Source organism: Acanthopagrus latus, chromosome 12 (assembly GCF_904848185.1).
Source record: "Acanthopagrus latus isolate v.2019 chromosome 12, fAcaLat1.1, whole genome shotgun sequence".
In the NCBI taxonomy this organism is placed as follows: domain Eukaryota; kingdom Metazoa; phylum Chordata; class Actinopteri; order Spariformes; family Sparidae; genus Acanthopagrus; species Acanthopagrus latus.
The window spans coordinates 20,469,551-20,486,685 of NC_051050.1; the positions used below are offsets into that span (position 1 = coordinate 20,469,551).

At 37.2% G+C, this 17,135-nt stretch overlaps 1 protein-coding gene across 5 annotated transcripts in view; it reads left to right on the forward strand.

Annotated features, from left to right (window-relative positions):
- The first annotated feature begins 3,075 nt into the window (after positions 1-3,075).
- Positions 3,076-17,135, forward strand: part of zmp:0000000846 (tenascin) — a 54,473-nt gene continuing 40,413 nt past the window's right edge. The window contains exon 1 of one of the 5 annotated variants that reach the window (XM_037118260.1): positions 3,076-13,961. The gene's annotated coding sequence lies outside the window, so the exon portion shown is untranslated. The remainder of the gene's footprint in view (positions 13,962-17,135) is intronic. The other 4 variants (XM_037118261.1, XM_037118262.1, XM_037118263.1 and 1 more) reach the window with 4 other exon arrangements.

Here is a 17,135-nt window from a genome sequence, read left to right on the forward strand (position 1 = left end):
TTAATTCTATATCTATATACCAACTTTTTCTTTGTCAAGATGGTTTGAACAGGCCAGGACGCCCCCCCATCTGTGCAGTAAGGACTTATGATTCCTTCTAGAGTGCAATATATGATTATGTCTGTTAGATTTGGTGACACCTTGGCTTTAAGGGTTTACAGAAGTCATACTCGACTTATTTGTTTACATTACTCATTACGGCGCTGAAGAACTGCAACCGAGGGGAAAAAAACGGTGCTTTCCTCGTCATCGAGCGTACGCTGCTTGACTTCACACAACATGAGGATCTCTAAACTGGTTTTAAAAAGAGCTGATGATTTTTCTTTTCTTTTCTTTTTTTTTTTTTTAGAGAAAGACCATTTAAATGTTGAGGAATTCATCCTATAAGTAGGTTTCTACTCTAGAAAAAAACAAACTTTTCAGTGAGGACGGAGCATGTGACAAGTAGGAGTACATGAACTTTTTAAGTGTTCCTGTAAACGTGCCAAAATCAAATATTACCTCCATATATGAACAATGTTGTACTGCAAGTTGTATTTTGTGTTCTATGCTAAAATATGGTGCCAAATATGTTTATAATTAACAGTGTGTGTGTGTGTGTGTGTGTGTGCGCGCGCGTGTGTGTGCCATTTGAATATGATGCATTGGTCACTAAAGAGATAACTAATACTGTCCCATGAAGCTATCCTCGATTAACAGACCCTCCCAAGGTTTTTCTGAATGTAAGCTTTAATTTTTTCTTTTCCTTTCTAAAACATACGGCAGTTCTGTAATGTGATGCAGTCGACTTGAAGCAACTTTATTTGTGCACTTTGTATCGGTTGTTTGTCCAACAGGGTATTTTGTTGAGTGATTTATGTACCTATAAGTCAGAGCCATATATATATTCTGATGTTGATCATTGATGTATTATGCTAAAAAGGACATGCAGTATGTAATAAAGTTTGCTGGTTTCAGCTTGTTGACTTATTGTAGACTCATTAGTGGGCCAAGTTTCTGCTTGACGAGTGTTTTTGCTTCATGCGCATTTACTTCTGTACTTTCACATTGTTGTGCTGGCTTTTTCTACTTAAAGTGTCTTTGTGAAATACTGGTCATTTAACCCCGAACAGTTATTTCTCTGTGTAAAATGGGTCACAGGCTGAAGGAGGAATAGAAACGTTTTACTTTTATCACATTTTTTCGCTGGAAGAAAGTTTAACTGTTTGTAATTTTAGTGATAATTGTTCCATCACTGATTGACTTGTTTCTTGAATTCTTAAAATATATATATAATTTTTTTAAATAGTCAGAGGGGATTCCTTAAGATCTCTGAAATTGGGGGTGTGGGATCCTGTGTAAATGTATCACATTACCTCCCACCACTGCTCACTAGAGGGCACTATGAGTCCCTGAATGAAGATTTAACCTCTCCCTCAGAATATGGTTACACAGTACATAAAAAATAAAAACCATGAAAACAGGGATCATTGTACTTTTATGAGCTATATGATTGAAAGGCTATCTGCATTTTACATCCATTACTGGAAGTGAACTGCTGGGACATCTTCATTAAAAGTAGTGGACACTCTGGACCATTTGACCCTGAAAACAACGCTCTGCATTGTACACATCTGTGAGTGCTGCCGGGATGCTCGCTTAAAAATAAGTGCTTATAATTAACTTCTTACAGCAAATGCACAAAGACACTGCTGCTGTGCTGCTGACAGGACGTGTTGTGTAAGACATGAACACAACTTTATGGGTGAGTCACACACACAGACTGCAGAGGAGTGTGGAGGAAGCGGTGGTTACCTTTACAGGATGTGGTCCGGTGAGGCGATGGAAACTAATGGAGGAGATTCTTTTTTCTCACGACCTCTTTATTTTGACAGCGAAAGCAAAAGAAACTGAATCTTTTCTCTTTTATGCAACCCAGAGCTGTTTATATTTAGTTCATCAGCATTATTTGAAATCTCTAATGAGATTCACATTATGCAGTCTACTTTTTGTACAACTAAAGGGAGGATTTATGTCTGTCATGACATCATATTTCAGGTTTCTGTGCTTTTATCATGGAAAATCTACAGATTATGTAAAAATGTTTGAGTCATGATGATGCTATTTGCTCACACTCAGTGGTGGAGGTAGTTCTAGCAGTACAGCTCTGTAAAATGCATCCAAGCAAAGGTATTATATTAAAGATTTCACTATAGGTAAACAAAAGTTTGTATTAAAGGTTTGATGGTAAAGCTGCTGGAGGTGGAATTCATTTTTTCTACTTTACACAAGGCAGGATAGTTTGATTTGTATGACAATATCATACTTAGTTACCAATATAGTAACTAAAGCTGTCAAATAAATGTAGTGGAAATGTAGTTACTTTTCAGATTACATGCAAACTCCTGCATGTCTGATTTTATCGACAAGCAGATAAAAAATAAACACTAATTCCAATAATCAGAAAAACGCTTATTATGAGATCTGATCAGTTTTTAAGTACATTTACTCAATTACTATTTATATGGGTGACCTTCACTTTTACCAAAATACTATTTTAACACAATATCTGGACTTTTACCCAAGTACGAGTTTTGGGTATTTTTAGGTAAATGTACCCAGTTACTCTGTGAATTTGATGACTGGCAATGAGAAAGTCTGTAAAATGGTGCGGTGCTTAACTCACTCACATGACACGCACTACAGGCCGGAGTCTAAATCGAACGCACCCTTTCGTTTTGGCGCGGTACTGTTGAACGTCCACTTGACCTGTTGCAGGATGTTTTCATACATTCACCTGTCGCAGGATGTTACACTCACCTGTGGAATGTATTCCTGTCTCTACTTTCCATCTCATCTCGTCTCAATCAGAAAGAATCAACAGCCCAACCTCCATGATTGACAGCTCTGAATACGACGTTAACGGACACTCTGCGACGCCATTTTAGTTGTCCGTTACCATAGTTAGCTGCGCTGTTAGCTAGCCGCAAAGACAAACTTTAAGCCAAGTTTCCCTGCTGCTTTCCGGGATTGAGAACGCCTCCTCAAGATGAGGACCACTGCTTCACTTAACCCAGATAAGTGTTCTTGTTCTAACATGGATGTTGTGTGTGTCTTACGCTAGCATAGTACTCTGCAAGGCAATTTTAGTTGTCCGTTACCATAAATAGCTACGCCATTAGCTGGCTACATCCACAAAGCCGAATTTGTACCAACAGTAGTAGTGAGTAGTACATGTTTTTTTTTCTCCATATGCTTTGTATGCCAAGATATTTTATAGTGAATATTGAAAAGTCAATTTAAAAAGCACAGTATTTCAAGCTGAAATTTGGGCTTGGAGAGAAGTGAAAAGTAGCTTGAAAATTAAAAAGCGCTAGTAACATGTATTCAGGTACAGCAATCCACTTGAGTAGCTAAGTTGCTGTTGAATTGTGTAACATTGAGAGGGGTCTTCTATTAATTTATATCAGAGACACTTAAGAATTCATGAGCATCACAAAGAACAGCCACCAGGGTGTTTGCTGTACAAAGCTGAATCCATACTTCTTTGGACATGATCTCAAATCGTATTTGTGCCTTAACATAACCAAACCTCATATATCAGAAGCAGTTTGAAAGTTTGAAAAGGCCCTGACAGATGAGGATCTGTACAAGCAGCATATGTTGTTGTTTAATTTGGAGGGCTTGTTGTGCTGAAATGAATGATGTTTATGGGCTCTGACAGTGGAGCAGGCATGGGATAAACATTTGCATACTCTTTCCAACAGTCAAATGGACTACTACTGAGTGGAATAGATGACACACTCCTGCACTCGCCTATCTGTTTGAGCTCTGCTGTTGCTAAATGAATCTCCACAGAAATGTTCCAATGTTGTCCGCTCTGTTGGAGGAGGTTGACTGTTATTTGGCCCGGTTAGTTGCTGCACAGTTTTTGTGTGTTGTGTTCAGATAACTGCCAGGGTCACTGTAGGTAAATCACTTAGACTTACTGTACTTGTTGGAGCACCTGCAACTTACATTTATCTTCTTATTTGGCTGATTGTATAGTGGACACAAGCATTGACACAAATGGCAGAAAAATGGTGGAAAAAAGAATAATAAACAATAATGTTCTATCACCTGTGGAGAAGGGACCACTAACAAGAGCACAGAAAGGAAGTAACTCTTCTGTACTCATGTGAACCTGTAATATAAGAAATCACTGGGTGCTTCTCAGGGGCTGACAGGAAAGCAGATGGAAAATTAATGAACATTTGACTCCATGCGTCTTTTTGCTTTTCTGTCAGGTGAAACTACAGAATAGAAAGGGAACAGTACTCTGTGCCCTTCCAGTAATGCACACGAAATGTCTGGATGCAAGGGAAAGAAGTTGATACATCACATTTTATTAGCTGAAACCATAAAATGTTTTTTCATGGAAAGTATCTCAATTGATAAATCAGGCATCAAGTCAATTGGTCAGTTTATCCTAGTGATAACCGATTAATCAACTAATCAATAAAATATTTTTTATAGGGAAGATAACTCTGGTTGTTATTAAAGATGTAGAATAGTAAAAACATACATGGAAGATACATGGAAGATACATACCCTCTAACATGTGGAAACCCAACTCAGAACTTTCTCTCAAGTTCAACAAAGTTCAAATGTCATTAGGAAGTTTCTGTCTTATTAGGGAAAACGAGAGATTTAGTTAATTTGAGCTCATACAAGTTCATCAGAATTGTGCAAAACATACTATCTCCCTTGGTCTGGGAAGTAAACCCACACAGAAAAGGTGAGGCGGATGCTCAGTTTTGGACTTGGCCAGAACAAGCAAGTTGTAATGCGTACATAAGCCAGACATCGTGAGCGATGACGGCATATTCAAAATACCTCATCACTTTGGGATTGCTCTCTTACAGTCAGACATTAAGCGCAGATGCCAGTGGTGTCCTTCAGACTAAACAACCAGAGTAATGAACGTGTTGTTTGGTTTCATAGAACTTAGTGCAGCTTTGACCCCATGGGGGATTGGAGGCATTGTGAGCATGATTCAGGATGTGCTCAGAGAGTTTATTTTATGAAATTTATGTGTCCATATTTCCTTCAGACTCCACTGTGTATTTTCTGTTTTTTGTTGAGGGTAAAGGTCAGCTGATAGACATGAATAGGGCTCGACCACAGATGTTTAACTGGCCTTGTTGGAGTCTTTTAAGTGAAGGAGAGTTTTGGGTGAAGTAATGCTTAATTGTTTAAGACTCTCTTATATGAAATGAATGGAAGATTTTGTTAAGGGCTGGAACAAACAATATTGATTATCAATTAGAATAAAAAAATAATTGAAATGAGCTTTCCGTCATCTAAATCAAAAGCAGAGTTGCAATGCTTGTATTACATTTTTAATAAATTATTAAACTGAAATGTAATCAAGAGTTGTTCTTACTAATAGATGTAGCAATAAGTGGACACATGGTATGGAAAAAAGTGATAGCTACAGTAGAATTTGGTTTTGATCTTGGTGAATGACTCATTGCCTTGGATTCAAACATTACATCAAAAATTGAATCAAAGACCAACAGAGGGAGCGCTTTTATTGAACTGATCAGTGGAAGCACAGAAATATCATGCACTAAATTGTGGCACAAATCTAAAAATGCACATTACATTTTTATTTTAGAATTCTTGGGTTAGATTGAAACTAAGTTTTTATTTTATTATATATATATTTTTTTATAACATAAAAGTATTTTTTTTATGCCAAGAAATCAATTTAATGTGTCCTGAAAAGAGCTGGTAAACTATGGGATTTTAATGTGAGGTGGCTCGAGGCACAGTTGTCCCTCTGTTTAATTTCTTGTGGCTTTGTTGGCCAGTTTGTTGATTTTATGTGGAAGCACTGGGACGTTTCCACTGATGATAGAAAGCAGGCATGTTTCGGCTACCATGTCACTGCCTCTTCTTTTTTTCACCCAGGATTCAGCTCAGTCAGGAGTTGGGTAACTCAACTCAAAGTCATGTATACAGTAGCAACAGCTGAAGTGTGATGTCACCATTTTAAAGACTTGAGGTGGCCTGCAGTAAGAAACAGTGTTTTTTTGTTTTTTTAGGTGATGTGTTGGTTGTAAAAAGTAACTTACCAGAGACAGACTTAACAGTTTTAGTCATGGCATGTCGGTCTGCTGTTCTGGCTTTTGGTCAGCTAGTCCGTTCAAGACTTTTCCAGACTGAAACATTTCAGTAACTATTGGATGGATTACCAAGTAGTTTCGTATACAATGTATACATAATTGTTGCCTAGAGGATGATATTTAGTGAACCCTTTACCTTACATCTAGCGCAATCATCAGATCAAAATTAGTCTAGTAACAAATCTGACTTAATACCTGATTTCCATCAGCCTCAGCTGTACTTTGTTGGCCCAGCCAACATACCAGGTAGCTGATATTGGCATACCACAGATAAATTGGTATCGGGTCATGCAGAAACTTGTTTATCAGAGATTATAGTGCAGAAAAGGATGCTTGGGGTAATTTATAAGCGTTAAATTCCTAGTTAACTATATCAGTGCACTGAGCATTTAGCTCAAAGCCATACAGAGCTGCTAGCATGGCTGTAGATTCTTAGCCTTGTTTTGTCAAACCAGTAGTGAAAGGCATTGATGAAGTACAGAAAAATTATAAATTTGTGTTGACAGTATTAAGTATCCTCTGTAATCTAAACATTTACTTGTAGTGTCGTGGCTGACGTATGCTGCCCTTGTCCCACTCAGATTAAGACGTAGCTTCATAACTGCTGTCATAACGACATGCCTGGTCTCGAATGTTTGTTGGCAGTTGGTCAAAAGGGATTAGAAGAAACACCTGCAGTTCCTCTGTTTATTTAGTCCTCATACTTTTTAAAGTCACATCAACTTTAAAGTGAAGGACACTGTGTAGCTGCCAAGAATCACTGCATTCAAGTTAAAATGGCCTGAACTTGTCTCACAATCAGATTACAGTGAAGCCCTTTGGACATTAATGTGTCTAGAGAAATTCAGCAAAAGCATTCATGGCCAAGGGAGAAGGTAATATGCTGGCAGTTCAGAGTAGGAGATAAAGCTGCAAACAATTCCAAGTTTGCCAACATGGTGATCCCACGAATTTTACAGCAGCCACAGTTTCCATTTCCTGTTTCTGGATGCTGTTTTATGGCTTGAGCATCAGCCAAATGAGCTGTGTGTTTTGTAGCATGATGTAAAACAAGGAAGAATCCTGTTGTGCTATTTCTGTATGTCTAAAAGCAACCAGTACTCTGGTTTTTATTGAACTTTTTCTGTAATTTACTGACCACACGATTCATTTTCTTGAGGAAAATGGTTATTTGACGATTATTAGTTGCAGCTATGTGGAAAAGAAACTTTAATTGGTATTAGTATTTTAAAACAATGCCATTTACATTACATTACATTACATTTCCCCCTCAAATTGGACTCCCTTCTTGATACAAAACTCATTTCTGTTGGACCGGACCGTCAGGCAAAAATAAAGTGAAAGCATCCAGAAACAAATATAGCTAACCATAAACCTACTCTGAGAAATGGCCAACTCACCCATGCATTTTAGTTGTACTGCTACCGTAGGTAATTGTTATCAGACCTGATTTAGACCTTGTATCTTTGTACCTTTTTCCAAGCTTTTTTTAATCTCTTCCAGAATTACCGTGCACCCACATTCTTTTCACCATCTACCACAGAAGAGCATTTCATAAACCTACAGCTGTTTATTGCCATGTTATTTCTAGTACTCAAGAGATATTTTCACAATCCTACACACTTCAGGATGCTTACACAGGCCGAAGCACATTAGATCATTTTTATCCTTTGGAATGTTTACACATGTTTTCTGATGACCAGTGTTTGAGCCACTGCTGGACAAGAGTAACTACTGAACTCTTGGGAATGCAAACCATTTAAAACTTAAGATTTTACTGAAGCTAACCTGCTATGGTCTACTCTTAAGTCTTAAGTCTTAAGTTTAAATAAGATCACTCACCGTTGCTTACCGTTGCCTGCCAGTACCAGCAGGGATTAACAGTTTTTGTAAATTATACAATTCTGAAGCTGATGCAGAGGGAAGAGCAACTAAGTACTTTCATCTGAATTACAGAACTTCAGTGTAATATTCACTTACTTGTCATTTACTTGAATATTTGGGGTGGCTGATATGAACTTAAATTTACATTTACATTGTGGTTTTGGTGATTGTATTATGTCATCTTTAATACATAATTAAAAGGAACACGCCATTAAAACATGATTTTAGCTCTTTCACTCTATTGGAAATGTAAGGGAGCATATCTTAAGATAGAAAGAAAAAGATATATAAAATGCTTTGTTTACCTTCTGTGCTTAGTTTCCTTAAATTGGTACTGCAGTTGAAAACAGTATGTACTGGATATAACTGCAGTGGTATGAGCCCTATTAGCCTTTTAACGGCTCATAATTGTATTGCACATTATTTTATTATGCTAAGACTTTATGATGGTAATAATGGTTTTGCAATATCCAATCATTTTAATGTGATAATGCCTTTAACTTGTGCTGTATTGAATATTTTTTTACTGTGGCATTTCTACTCTGATCATCATCATAGAGATCAGGAGCTACGAGTGACGCAGAACATAAAAAAAAAACCTTGACTATGATTGGACCCTCCAGTCAGACAAAGGTTTAATATCTTTATACAGAACGGAATCATGTTCTTGTATGTTCTTCTAAACATGTCCCACACTGACTGACTAAATGCTGGTTAGCAGTGAAATTAGGTCACTCCCCGGGGTCTTGTCAATACATAATTAAAAAGGCAGGACACAGACTCACTTCCCATGCAGTTTCTGCATGTATGAACCACTGTGGTGTGTCAGAGGCTGTGCTGCAGTGTAGAACAGTTAATGATGTCTTCTGTTTAAAACATTACATTTATCTTTGGGAAAGAGGACATTATGAATCTTGGTAAGACATGTAACAACTTGTATTTTTGCCATAAAATCCAATACATCCAGTTAATCATATGACTAGAACTATAAAAGCTGAGTAGTGAAAGGCCGGCTTGTGTTTCACAGACAGTCTGATGTCAGTGGCTCCACTGTTGAGAGCGAGGAGTTTGCATGACCAGCGGGTAACTCATCCTCTGATTCATCCCCCACCTGGACATCAGTGACCTCATTTATTAAATTCTCTGTCTTGCTGTAAAACTTAAAAATAGATTTGCGTGTTAAACTTGACTTTGGTTGTTTCACACTTCATACGCGGATATTTTTATCTGGGATTACACAAACTGTATCCAAACCAACAAACCACAAATGACAAATCAAAAAATACTGATTAAAATGGCCTTGTAGTTGAAACATACTATACAAATAAAAAGCTTGGCCTGCCTTCCTAAATGCTCAAAATTTGTAGTAAAGGAAATGCTCTAAAGGTATGTAGATGGCACAAACAGTATCCTGTTCCTAATTTTGGTTAGTTCTGATTGGTCAACCAATTTGAATCGCTGAACTTTTCTGGAATATTTTGTGGTGATTTCAAGGTCTGTAATGAGGCTAACAGTATTACACAGATTTGTTTTATATTAACTAGTTATTATTGGTTGAATATTTTTAAGTGTGCACGTGTTCTGGTAGTAGATTTCCACTGGTGCATGACTCCACCTCGTGACTCATCTGCCCTGACTCAAGTGAACCTATTGACACTATGTGCCTGTTTCCTCTCTCCACTCATGCAGTCATCCGCCAACTAATGTGGTAACTAATGCTGAATGAAATGAGCCTCTAATCAATGTGTTAGACTGTGCTGAATCAGATAACAGACAATAGTAGATATGATTGGCTTTAAAATGATTGACATTCTACCATAGTAAGCTAGTACAAGAATCCAGGAATAAATGAAATTCATTAGTTTTACATCACAAAAAGTCATGAGTTAGTATCTTTTGATGGATTTATATATTGCTTTATCATCCATGTTGTTATCTCCAAAATAGCAGTCATCCATTCAAATAAACAAGCCTCAAGGGCAGAGGTGTGTTTTATTGGCGTTCTTGGATCAGGAAGCCCTGTTCAACAACTTCATGACAAAATCTGAGATGTTCCAGGGCCTCCTGGGGCCTTGTTCTTTTTGGAAGGACTCCTGGAGAAAAGAGAAGAATGTTTATAGTTTAAGCTTTTATATCCATTACACAATTAATGAGGTTGCCACAGGACATCCTGACAGAGATATTGGATATTGGTAGCCTGATAAATATCCACAGTGGGTTAGAATACCTTATATCCAGTTCCTGCAGTAGACAAATGGTTCAAATTAGTACATATAAACAATATGATTTCTTCAGTAGGAGAATTTGTTATAACTGGGCAGTGTTTTAAAGATTTAAAAACTGTGCTTGATCAACCAGCTGGGAAAGTTGCAAGCAATCACTGATTGGATGATATCCACTCACTTGCACACTTTTTTGACTGCAGCGCTTCTCTAAGAAATGACTTATAACTGATCTATAAAGCATCAACTGTTTACATATCATTAATTAAGCTATTAGTTACTACCTACAGCCTTTTTATATATGCTAGCCTTATAAGAGAGCAGTGTCATTTAAAAAAAAAATCAAAGTAAAAGGAAACTATCCAGCAGACCATCAGATCTTGACCTAAACTGTTGTGTCTCAGCTTCCTCACAACAACCTGATTCATCGCGTTGTTGTATCCTGATGTCGATTTTTGGCCTTGGTTTTTGTTAACTTGCTTACACTTTGTCTTTGTCTGCCTGAGTCTAAAGCCTTTTGAAAGTAGAAGTCTGGTGTTGCCTTTAAAGTTATAAATTACGCTTGTTATTTTCAGTGCCAAAATTCACATCTGCAGCACAATACCAATGAATCCTGCATGTGGAATTAGAAATCTCTGCTACTGATGGCATCCATCCATGAATGACTTGTTTAAACAGTGCAGAGGTCACCTGGTACAATATTGTTAATTTCATCCAAATCATGCAACAATATTATTGTTTGTACATTTACTGATTAGCCAAAAATGCACAGAAAGAAAACTCTTGTCAGCTTTTGAAACATTTGTACTCATGCTATTCAAGGTTTCCCTGGAAACCAAATATTTAAAGATGGAAACATCAGGCCACAGGGATTTTTGACAAGGGGTCAGAGAACTGTCTCCATTACTTCAAAACACGTGAAAGTGATCCTCCCAGCTGTATGTATGCTAAAACTTTAGCATAAATTGTGTATTCTGTCTTTAGTGTTTCCAAGAAAGAAGGCAAAGCTGATGACAACATCACTCAAATAACCAGTTTGGATATTTCCATGGTTTTCTTCTCAGAGGGGAGATCTTGAAGAACTTGGCAGCAGCATTAAATGAAGGCCTGTTGGACTCACGTTGCTGAAGTTACACAATACTAATGGACCACATGCATGCTGCCTTGCCAAATACACGTAACAAGTGTGAAATTGAATCTATATAAAACGCTTTAACACCAAATCAGAGGGAAATTCCTTCTATGTAAAATATTGTGTCAGGAATGAACCCTACACCATCAACGGATTAACAATAACAGTAACAACCAGGATGAGGCAGATCATCATCTTTGTCTTTTTTTTTTTTTTTTTTTTTTTTGTGGAATCCCATGCAGAATGCAACTCCAGACCATGCTCATTAAATATATGAATCAGTCCATCACTTGTACTTGAGCACATATATATTGTGAGACGTTTATCCTTCAGTACTCCAGAGGGCAGTATCTGATTAATCTGAGAAAAAAAAAAAAAAAAAGCCAGAAAATAGTGAAAAGCGCACATCAGAATTTTCAAGATGGAAGAAACCAAGATGGATTTTTATAAATTGTGATGACTAATTTCTTCTTGTTAAGCAAATAGATGAACCATGTTTAGCTCTCATATCGTCCACACTTGTACAAGAAACGTATTTCTGCTGTTAAAACATAACTACCCTGATGGCTGATTGAGCTGTTGGGACACTCTGGGCCTTTCCAGTATTAACTGCAGTGATAAAGAAATCATTGGGAAGTATGGTGGGCGTTAACACTGTAGACATCTCAGTCTCATGACTAATGCATGGGAACAAGGTTGAAAATTGGCCAGTTGTTCCTTTTAGGAATATGATGTCAACTGATGACACTCAGAGGTAACATTTAACACCCTCAGATTCCTGCAGGGAGACAAAAACTGATGAAATAGTCCTGATTTACTCGTCACCTCCCTGTCTCCTGATAACCCCTGAGGAAGAATAACATCCAACACTGAAAGTTAAAGAAGGAAACTTTCATTTTGGTCCTGGAAATTACGTTAGTGTTAGCACTGGCAAATGAGCATAGAGGATATCCGAAAGTCTTTTGTTAGTGAGAACTAATATAAATCAGCAGGCCAACGATTTTTTTTTTCAAAGAATTCCTCCAGGACAGCCTCCTGAGGACACAGAACAAAGACGCCAGAGAGTATCCATGTCAGGTTTACCTCTGACCTGCTAACAACTTGCACACATTATTACAAAGCTGAGTATTTACAACAGATTTAACGCAAGACCTCATACAGCTGTATTTTACTGCCTTCTCTCCAGGAGCACAAGATTTATGTTTTAATGTTATGCGGGTTGTAATTTAACCCAGGGGTCAGCTGTTTTTTTTTTTTTCTGAAGCCACTATTTTCTTCTGTTTTGTCATCGTAAAGACAACTGAAGTTAACTGCATGGTGTCTCTGTTTTGCTAGTAGGCACGGTCGTTAGAATGTAGTTAGCTATTTGTTAGAATTCAGCAGGGATCAAGGGGTCCTTCGTGGTGATGATAACAATTCTTTTGTGTCTTATGTCACTATCAATGACATTATCACTTAATGCTTTATAATGAAAATAAAATGTCTGCATTCTTTAAAACAAACTGATTTCATGTTATGAAAACTAAATGATGCTTCAGTCTACAGCAATCAAATAAATTTATTGGTCCAGACATGTTATATGTTTTAATAAGCTGTGAGCGGCTTTTATATTGTGGTGTGCACCTATGCCTAATTATTGTGATATGTTTTGTCAAATAATGAGAATGTTTCATGATATAGCAAAATTAAGTGATATAATACATGTTTCTAAGTACATTAATATAAAATGCAGCTATACTAAGAAAATGCAATCAATGTTTATTTGGTTAAAAAAAAGGACAGAAAATAAAAATGTTTTTGAATGAGCAAAAAGTTCAAAATGTGATTACATGCCTGCGATTTCTTGCATTGATTTGTAAATACCATAAAAAAGAAACATGGCAAGGACTTCTCTTTATTTGACACATTTCAGATTTAATAAAATCAATTGCTGTACTCCTGTGAAGGCAGTCAAATGAAAGACAAGCCCTGAAGTAGGCTGGGACTAATGCGTTCATGTGCTTGTTTGACAGAGTGCATAAATCTGTCAAAATACAAAGCCACGTAAATGAATTAATCTTTCCATAAGCACATAGAGACAGTAGGTTACACAGCACCGCCAATAAAATTAGAAACGCTTGGTAGCAAAACTTCAGTCCAAGTGTAGGACAGCAGTGTTCAGACCGCTTTACCCAGACAAGCATGCCAGCTCTAATCCCTCTCTGTCTGGAAGCACTGACCTCTTTTGTTCAGTTGATGGCTTATTACCGGTATTGATTTTGGCTCCTTTATTTTACAGACTTCCTGCAGGGAGCCAGATGACCCATGCACATATCAGCTACTGTTGGCCACCGACAATTTGTTCCACTTAAGATAAATTGTTTACTTCTTTGTTTTTTTGCTTTTACAAAACATCAGACAACAGACTGAATGCTCCATTGAAGGATAGAACTTCTCTCTGTTACTAGATGTGGATTGAGCTCGTGTTTTTGCCTTTCTATCATCAGCTTGATGACCTGGAAGATTCTTCCTGAAGACTTGAAGTTCATCTGTTGCAGTTTAATCAGAGCTGAAGTGGACAAAACAACTTATACTGTAAGTCCTAATACTGACTGCCTCACTTTTTTCTGATATTTTAAGAAAATGGATAATATTCTTACTTACCGTTAGTCTTGGTAAATTGATCTTGCTCAGCAGACGGCTGTTGTGTTCAAAGTACTTTTACAAATTGGCAAGTAAATGAATATGGCTTTTTTTGATTTGTGGTGTTCAGTGAAGTGTTAACTCCACATGGCAGATTGGACTAGAAATATACTGTGGTATTGATTCAACAGACAACTGATATCCAGTTTTTGCTGAAAATACCTATCAGAGTATGTTGGACGGCTCCCGTCAGTACAATATACACTTCATTTCAATTATCTAAGATAATTGCTATGTATTTTTTGCTATATTGAAATCGATTATAATGATATAAAATACCCTATAATTGTATACTTTACATTAACAGCAGTATAAGACAACATGAGGAAAGTAGCCCAAACTGAAATGTAACTTTGTGTACTGTTGAGGAGTTGTTGAAAACAGCAGCTGATTTGTAAGCACATCTGGTTCAGACAAATGACATCCACCATTCAGGCTGTCTGCTTCACCAAGCTTTCCCTCAAGTCACTCTCCTTGTTTGAGATGTTTGTGTTTTCCTCACCATGGTTTTAAAGACAGCAGTCACATTCCCCTGGAGATGGATGGCCACTTCAAGCAGAACAGAAAGGGATGCTTAATACAACTTACATACACTTACATACTTGCTTAATTGAAAGTATGTCTGAGTGTAAACTATGGGGGTCAAATCTCAAATATCGTCAGGGGACCAGCAGTTTGTCATGGGGACACTTTTACAGAATGACTTGTAGAGTTCAATTGAATGTGCATTCTAGTCACACACCTGACAAGAGGCAGAATTTAGTGTGTTGACCCTAGTTTTGTATCCCCATCACAGCCAATCAGAGCTGGAACCAGTTAATACTCGTGACTACTGCTGAGTGATTTGATGCATGAGTGAATTCCAGTTGTACTCATTCACGTTAAAGTCAAAAGCCAGATGTTAATGGCAGTTTGTGGCTTTTTTGTTTGGTCTGAGCGGAGTATTGTTTTGGTTGCATTTGGTTGCAAAGTAATACTTTCTTATTTTTTTTTATTTAATATACAGATTAGTTTCCTCTATACATGATTGATAAATTCAAGTTTTTTTAAATAAGATGTCAGAAACATAGTCTCATCATCACATCATTCAATTTCATGCAATGATAGAAAACTAAAGTGGCATCAGAAATACATCAGAATCTTATAATAGCATTTTTTTAAAAAAGCAAAAGTGTCTGAAATGTGATTGAGCAGTTATTCAATACTGTATTATGTTTACTGCAGAATCTTCCAGAAATTAAAATTAACATCAGGATGACTGTTTTTAGAGGGTGTATTATGTGAAAATCATCTCTGAGTAACCTCTGCAGAAATGTTCCTACTCCCACGGTCATCCGCATCAAAAGACAGTGGTACAGTTGTCATGGTAACCGGAGATTGTTTTGGTTGGTTTGGGCAAGTGAGGCTGGTCTTTTGGTGAGGGGGTCAGTTTTTAATGAGTAGCTCTTTTCCTCTGTGTCATCAAAAAAATGTACATCTTACATGAATAGGACTGAAATAAATTCTTCAATCCATATTAAACAGTTGCTGCACGTTTAGATGGACCTCCCCTAATGAAACCAAAGTAAAGTATTGAGTCATTAGTATGTGTCTTTTCGATGTCAGCATTTTAACCTTTGAATTTAATTTTAAGAACCTTGTGTTTAAATAGCATCATGAGACACTGAAAATGCTAATATAACAGAAATTCTCGATGCCTTAAAATAAATTCTGAAGAACGGATTGCTTCTACAGTGACCTAACCACTAAACATCTGACTTCATATTTGGCAGAACTTCACTCGTGTGCAGCAGGATGACTGGGTGGTTTGGTGCTTCCCACAGTCCACGGCATGTTCACTGTGCATGGTTAACTGCATTTCCCTCCTTTCAACAAGACCTTATTTCACCCTTAGAAGTGTAACTCTTTCTATGCACCTTTGAGTACATGTTGTTTTAAGACATACTTGTAAATGATAGTGTTGTAAATGACAGCATAGATGGTAGTGCTTTGAGAGTTTTGATTACATTTTCTGTCCAGAAAGTAATTAGATTAATGGATACTTGTCACATTGATGTTTAATCTAACCGAGACATGTTTATCCAGTATTTTGCGCTGAACTAACTTTTCCAGTAGCCTGATAAGCATGACATCACCTCCCCCTCACCGGCTGTATGCAAAACTTGTGTTTTGAGCATAACAACAGTCAGGTCACACAGAGAAGTTTATCTAAAAGCAGCTGTTGTGCTAAAGCCAACTTCATCTTAACTAATATTTCTCACTGATGGTTGATGGGAATCTGCTGGGGATTGTTAGAGGTGTCTTTGTTTGGTATGCAGTGTTAAGTACATGAATCAGCTCTTCAAGACAAAGACCTACCATGCAAAGCAGAAAATATCAACAAACTGACATCTTAAATCTGTTTGCAATCACAACATTGAAGTTTTGTGTATTGCCTATTTTGCAGATTTAGAATTATTTTAAGATGATAAAACATAATGTTTATGAATTCTAAGTGGAATGTGCTTGGATTATGTTTTAGGGCTCCTCTTTTTTGAATCAGCATTTTTATCTACAAATGATGCTGACTGAGCATCTGTAGTGATAAACATTTGGGGAAACTAGCTTTCTGGACAGTTGCGTGAAGTTGTTGTGGAAATGCCTCCCGCTAATTGACATGTAGTTTTCTTTTCCTCCCTTTTCTAAATTTGTCTGCAGTGTGCTGGTAAATGACATGACCTCGTGTGGTAAATATTTGGTTGTACCTTGTGTGCATTTGTTAATGCTTTCCACCACATTTTATGCAAACAGTATCTTGAGCAAAAAAATGTTCAAGGCTTTTCACATCCTCTGTCTTCACTGAAGTGTCCTCCGGTGGTGGCTTTGTCCCATTCAGACTGCAGCCTCCTCTGTTATGTCTTCTAATCTAGTAAGATCTTATACAAAGCTAATAATACATTGATCTAATTTTGTCTTTGTTGCAGCAGGGGTGTACTGTAGCAACACATGAATGCTCTATTTGATTAGTGTTCTAGAACAGGCTGGATGAAGCTGATGGCTAGAATATGGTCCATGTTGTGATATCAA